Source organism: Oculina patagonica, chromosome 10, assembly GCF_052425735.1.
Source record: "Oculina patagonica isolate OP01 chromosome 10, crgOcupat, whole genome shotgun sequence".
Classification (NCBI taxonomy): domain Eukaryota; kingdom Metazoa; phylum Cnidaria; class Anthozoa; order Scleractinia; family Oculinidae; genus Oculina; species Oculina patagonica.
Window position 1 is genome coordinate 21858861 of NC_135767.1, and position 7296 is coordinate 21866156.

The following is a 7296-nucleotide window of genomic DNA, read 5'->3' on the forward strand; positions in this document are numbered from 1 at the left end:
TCTTTTCTCTTTCCTTCCCTCCCTCCCTTCTTTCCTATCTCCCTCCCACCCTCTTTTTCATACAACATTACACTTGCCTCAGTAAACAGGCTCTGTATTAAATGGTCACTTAGCTTGATTCGCTACGATGTCATACGGGCCGTTTGTCATTGCACCGACCGGAAAGCATGACGTTTATTTTTCCCGCGAACGGCAAAAATTCAACTTCTGCCGTCTGCCGTTTGGCGTTCGTTCGTTTATGACGGATTAATTTTAGAATTCGATAAAAAGGTAGCAAAATAAAAGGCAAGCTCGCATTTGCCGTACAACGTCAAGCTTAAACTCTCTATTGACTGCTCTGTGTACCGTGGAAAGCTATACGAAAAATTAATATTAGAAGGTCTAAATATAGGTTGTTGTGCATTCAATTCAATTCCTTTCCCTTCGATCCACCCCAGTCCTTCAGCATGACCGCGGATAACTATATGACGTCACACCTAACGTCATCCTGCAAGCCTCGAGGCATAAATCATGGTTGCCATGGTAACCATGACGTGATTAACTCAATTAGTTACGATCTGATGATAAATAAAGAAGCCACTTGAAAGCTGTTAATTAAGCTCTTGTTTAGTTTACAACCCGGTTTTGCAAGTGTGCTATAAGTAGTACACAAGTCAATGAACTGAACTGGCTCAAATTCATTTGAAGTTATGCGCTATGATTATAAACAAAAACGCGAAATTCTAAACTTAACAAGCAGCCTGAACGGTGTGCACAAAGAGGTGATAGAAAAACCGGATGTTTTACCATGTAGAAATAAAACTGCGGCCGTCCTACGGTAAAAGTAGCTTTGATTGTTTTAGATTAGTGCTTTTCAGGTGCTGTCAGAGTCTTGTGATGTTTGTACGTGAGCAACTGACAACAAACTTTAATTAACAAATCTGTGCCGCAGGGAAGGTCAACATTAATTCCTTTATACAGAGGGGTAAGTCACTGACCCATAAAGAACTGACCAGCCATCACGCTTGCATGCCGAGCACAGTTTGTGAAAAGACTAAACAAGAATTAACGTAAAACAAATATTTCTTTCACTTGGGATGGTACAAGAGTGATTCACTAACGCAGTGAGACTGATTTTAAAGAGTTGCCCAGGCTGCATACACCTAGCATGAGTGCACATTTTGGGAAACAAAGAAGTTTGAAGTCTGTTGTTTTGTGTGCGAGTTTTGATCGCAAACAACGCGCCGACACTATGAACGCACGCGAGAATATGAGACTGGAAAAACAGCAACACGACATTGAGGTCTTTAAGAATAACGTCGAAAAAACACACATGGCGGAAAAGAACAGGGTGAAATCACGAATGCAAAGTTTGCGTAAAACTGTTCTTTGTCGTGTTTAATCGAACGAGAGTGGATCATCTCTGGCGAGTACGAAAATAAATGAGGAAAGCGTTCATCTTCCTAAACTTCCAAGCCCGATGGAAAACGGCAGAAAATTGACGAGAGAAATAGACTCCTGTAAATCCGTTCCCGATTTACACTTGCTCTGTGGAGAAAACGGGCAAAATTTGACTCATCTTCCTACAATAGAATTCACTAATAGCCCTCGGGGCAGACGAAGGATTTTAGTCAAAGAGCATAACGAAAGGACTGACTTGAATAGCCGGCGATCAGCTCGTACAAGAACTCAATCACACAGCGCGGTTGAAGATTTAAATTATAAACTGAAGTGTCCACTTGGAGCTAACGGGATCAAGCTTCAATCTACAGAACAGGAGTGTTATGAAACGACGATTTCCAACCGAAGAGAACTGTTAAACGTGGATTCTTTTCAGCCCAAGGAATTCAACAGATTGTCTTCGCGAAGACGAAGTTTAAGCACCGGGGACATTAGTTTAGCTGAGAGGATTAATTCTTTTCTTGAAAGTGTTGAAAACAGCCGAGTGGTCGACTCATCGGATAGTTTAAACGGCTCTAGTTCAGAGGACGAAAAGGAAAGCATTTGATGATAAAGAAATGTGAATTATATATGAAGCTTTACTTTACTTTCTCGGCACATGGTTAAATTGCTTAGTATGTAGTGATTCAAAATGCAGCGAGTTCATTTCCTTTGCTATAAAGTAAGTATGAGCTTTATTCGCAAAATAGTTTTTTTTAGCCTAAACCGTGCTTGGAAAGTTTAGCTACAAATTCAATACTCGCATCAAAACTTCATTTATGTAATACTATATTTTCTTTTTTTGGTTAAAAAAACGCATTTTGTCTTGTAACCTTTTGCCCAGGGCCGGAAAGAAAACAATAGTCTGTAAGATTCATGTCAATACTGGAAAAATCGTTATTGCCCCCCACAAAATGCCAGAGAAAGAATTCTTTACTTGAGTTGCGTGTCGCTGAATATACCGGCGGAAGCTACCTGTTTTCATCTGAGATCCCTGAAAACTAATCATTTTAAGACTGTAAATAAAACAAAGGTATAAACTTGCTACGTTTACTGAATCTCTGATCAGTTGCATGGCTTAATGACACTTTTTTGGTCGCAGAGGTGAAAACGTTTTTTACCATCTACTTACAGATTTAACGTAAGAAACATTTTTGCAATTAGCTGTTAATTAGCTTCAAAACTCATTCCTTAGATTTGCGTGTTTGGCAGAGGATTACCTCTTTTACGTAAGTACGACGTAGTTGTCATAAAAAGACCGTGTAATTCAAAAATTGTGACGAAACTAATCTCATAATCACTTCTCGATTTCTCGATTTTTTGTTCCAAAATAAACCCATTGACACTTAAAGCTGTATTGTTTTCTGTCTTGGTCTCAATATATTCCTTTTCGCTCGAAGATTTATCGTTTTTGTTGGAGCTCTCTATAAATTATTACAGGTTCTTGTATAAGCAAGGCGCTAAATGTTTACATAAAATGTTCTTCGGCTCAATAACCATGCATAACTTTTCAAAAGCGCGTGTAAAATGTCACGCTTGCATAACACTTTTTATTTTGCTTCTATATATTTTTCCGTGTCAATCATTCAGCCATTTTGCAACTTATGTTCATATTTCCATATTGTTTTTGCTTCTAATTTCTTCCCAAAACTATTATTTATGTTCAAACTTATAAAACAGTCCCGAGATTTATTTTGCAAAGATTGACTTAAAAAAACAAAACAAATAGCACCCCATGAAGTACATTTACTGTTTGATAGTTTTCACTTGAATGACCTCACCCTAGGATTTCATCCACAGATTTTAAAGTTAAAACCACCTTGCACAGCATATTAATAAATAATAATAAATAAAAAAACTAACTAAATAAATAATACCACATGAATGTACTGTTCAATAGCTTTTGTTTGAATGGCCACACACTAGGATTTCATCCAACCTCGTTCCCCGGGTCTCTCTCTCCACGTCCCCTATTCGACATTAATATTTGTTTCTGAACAACGACAGTTCTCACCGCGAAAACACGTAGACGTGCGGTTTTTAAGACACTTTCCGCTCTCCCCTATACTAAGTAGTGACAAACACGATACTTATCTGCCCCTCCCCCATGTTGTTTATTTGTAATCTGCTAGAATCTAGCAGACATGTGACCAGACCAGACTAAACCAGGGTCTCTCTTCTCTCGCTCTGGGGGGCGGGGAGAGAGAGACCCAAGAAACGAGGTTGGATTTCATCCACAGACTTAAAAGTTAGAGCCAATAAATTCCATTTTTTTTAACATCCGAAAGTAAGGGGGAGGGGGGTGGGGGGGGGGGGGGGGCAAGGGGCAGTTTCCCCCGCCAGGAAAACTAAATTTTTAACATAGTGTTTGATTTTGCTGCGCTATTTCTAGTAGGTATAGAGCAGTTTTCAATTGAGTGTAGTAAAACAAAAACCAAAGTAATTACTCTGGCCAATGAAAAAGACACAGAAGCGCGGGAAAACGTGCGCGAGCGAGTCACGATAAGTTTTGGTTTTAGTTCTGATTGGCTAAGAAAGTGACGCAAGATTTTTAAACCAATCACTAAGCGTTGTAATGCAAGGTGCGGCCCTGCTGCTCGAGGTGCTGAACCCTTTGACAACTAAATCCGAAAGTAACGGGTGTTGTTACGTTGGGAATTTCTACGGTATGCCACTGATGTATGGAACTTGTGACAGTATGTGACTGATGTATGGAACTTGTGACGGTATGTGACTGATGTATGGAACTTGTGACGGTATGTCACTGATGTATGGAACTTGTGACAGTATGTCACTGATGTATGGAACTTGTGACTGTATGTGACTGGTGTATGGAACTTGTGACGGTATGTGACTGATGTATGGAACTTGTGACGGTATGTGACTGATGTATGGAACTTGTGACGGTATGTGACTGATGTATGGAGCTTGTGACAGTATGTGACTGATGTATGGAACTTGTGACGGTATGTGACTGATGTATGGAACTTGTGACGGTATGTCACTGATGTATGGAACTTGTGACCGTATGTGACTGATGTATGGAACTTGTGACAGTATGTGACTGATGTATGGAACTTGTGACGGTATGTGACTGATGTATGGAACTTGTGACGGTATGTGACTGATGTATTGAAATTGTGACGGTATGTCACTGATGTATGGAACTTGTGACAGTATGTCACTGATGTATGGAACTTGTGACTGTATGTGACTGGTGTATGGAACTTGTGACGGTATGTGACTGATGTATGGAACTTGTGACGGTATGTCACTGATGTATGGAACTTGTGACAGTATGTGACTGATGTATGGAACTTGTGACTGTATGTGACTGGTGTATGGAACTTGTGACGGTATGTGACTGATGTATGGAACTTGTGACGGTATGTCACTGATGTATGGAACTTGTGACGGTATGTGACTGATGTATGGAACTTGTGACAGTATGTGACTGATGTATGGAACTTGTGACGGTATGTGACTGATGTATGGAACTTGTGACGGTATGCCACTGATGTATGGAACTTGTGACAGTATGTGACTGATGTATGGAACTTGTGACAGTATGTGACTGATGTATGGAACTTGTGACGGTATGTGACTGATGTATGGAACTTGTGACGGTATGTCACTGATGTATGGAACTTGTGACAGTATGTGACTGATGTATGGAACTTGTGACGGTATGTCACTGATGTATGGAACTTGTGACAGTATGTGACTGATGTATGGAACTTGTGACGGTATGTGACTGATGTATGGAACTTGTGACAGTATGTGACTGATGTATGGAACTTGTGACGGTATGTGACTGATGTATGGAACTTGTGACGGTATGTCACTGATGTATGGAACTTGTGACAGTATGTCACTGATGTATGGAACTTGTGACTGTATGTGACTGGTGTATGGAACTTGTGACGGTATGTGACTGATGTATGGAACTTGTGACGGTATGTGACTGATGTATGTAACTTGTGACGGTATGTGACTGATGTATGGAACTTGTGACAGTATGTGACTGATGTATGGAACTTGTGACGGTATGTGACTGATGTATGGAACTTGTGACGGTATGTGACTGATGTATGGAACTTGTGACAGTATGTGACTGATGTATGGAACTTGTGACGGTATGTCACTGATGTATGGAACTTGTGACAGTATGTGACTGATGTATGGAACTTGTGACGGTATGTCACTGATGTATGGAACTTGTGACAGTATGTGACTGATGTATGGAACTTGTGACGGTATGTGACTGATGTATGGAACTTGTGACGTTATGTCACTGATGTAAGGAACTTGTGACAGTATGTGACTGATGTATGGAACTTGTGACGGTATGTGACTAGTGTATGGAACTTGTGACGGTATGTGACTGATGTATGGAACTTGTGACGGTATGTGACTGATGTATGGAACTTGTGACAGTATGTGACTGGTGTATGGAACTTGTGACGGTATGTGACTGATGTATGGAACTTGTGACACTATGTGACTGATGTATGGAACTTGTAACAGTATGTGACTGATGTATGGAACTTGTGACGGTATGTGACTGATGTATGGAACTTGTGACGGTATGTGACTGATGTATGGAACTTGTGACGGTATGTGACTGATGCATGGAACTTGTGACGGTATGTGACTGATGTATGGAACTTGTGACGGTATGTGACTGATGTATGGAACTTTTTACGGTATGTGACTGATGTATGGAACTTGTGACGGTATGTGACTGATGTATGGAACTTGTGACGGTACGTGACTGATGTATGGAACTTGTGACGGTATGTGACTGATGTATGGAACTTGTGACAGTATGTGACTGGTGTATGGAACTTGTGACGGTATGTGACTGATGTATGGAACTTGTGACACTATGTGACTGGTGTATGGAACTTGTAACAGTATGTGACTGATGTATGGAACTTGTGACGGTATGTGACTGATGTATGGAACTTGTGACGGTATGTGACTAATGTATGGAACTTGTGACGTTATGTCACTGATGTAAGGAACTTGTGACAGTATGTGACTGATGTATGGAACTTGTGACGGTACGTGACTGATGTATGGAACTTGTGACGGTATGTGACTGATGTATGGAACTTGTGACAGTATGTGACTGGTGTATGGAACTTGTGACGGTATGTGACTGATGTATGGAACTTGTGACACTATGTGACTGGTGTATGGAACTTGTAACAGTATGTGACTGATGTATGGAACTTGTGACGGTATGTGACTGATGTATGGAACTTGTGACGGTATGTGACTAATGTATGGAACTTGTGACGTTATGTCACTGATGTAAGGAACTTGTGACAGTATGTGACTGATGTATGGAACTTGTGACGGTATGTGACTGGTGTATGGAACTTGTGACGGTATGTGACTGATGTGTGGAACTTGTGACGGTATGTGACTGATGTATGGAACTTGTGACGGTATGTGACTGGTGCATGGAACTTGTGACGGTATGTGACTGATGTGTGGAACTTGTGACGGTATGTGACTGATGTATGGAACTTGTGGCGGTATGTGACTGATGTATGGAACTTGTGACGGTATGTGACTGGTGTATGGAACTTGTGACCGTATGTGACTGATGTATGGAACTTGTGACGGTGATGCAAGAAAACAAAGAAAAGAAATAGTATTTACTATTGGTGCTACATGAAAGTGTACAAAACTCATACGTTCAGATACTTTTTCACATTTTTATTGGCTCTTTATGAGATTACTCTGACCTGTACAGTTACAACGGTTGATATAATTTATGGAAACTAACGAAAAACCAGAGCAAAAAAAGCAAAAGGCTTAGCTTAAATGAAATCTAAATTTTATACTGTTTTTAAAAGCAGGTGA

General features: G+C 40.4%; 1 pseudogene; it reads left to right on the forward strand.

Moving 5' to 3' along the window:
- The first annotated feature begins 893 nt into the window (after positions 1-893).
- LOC144628904 (uncharacterized) lies at positions 894-2770 on the forward strand (annotated as a pseudogene).
- The last annotated feature ends 4526 nt before the right edge of the window (positions 2771-7296 follow it).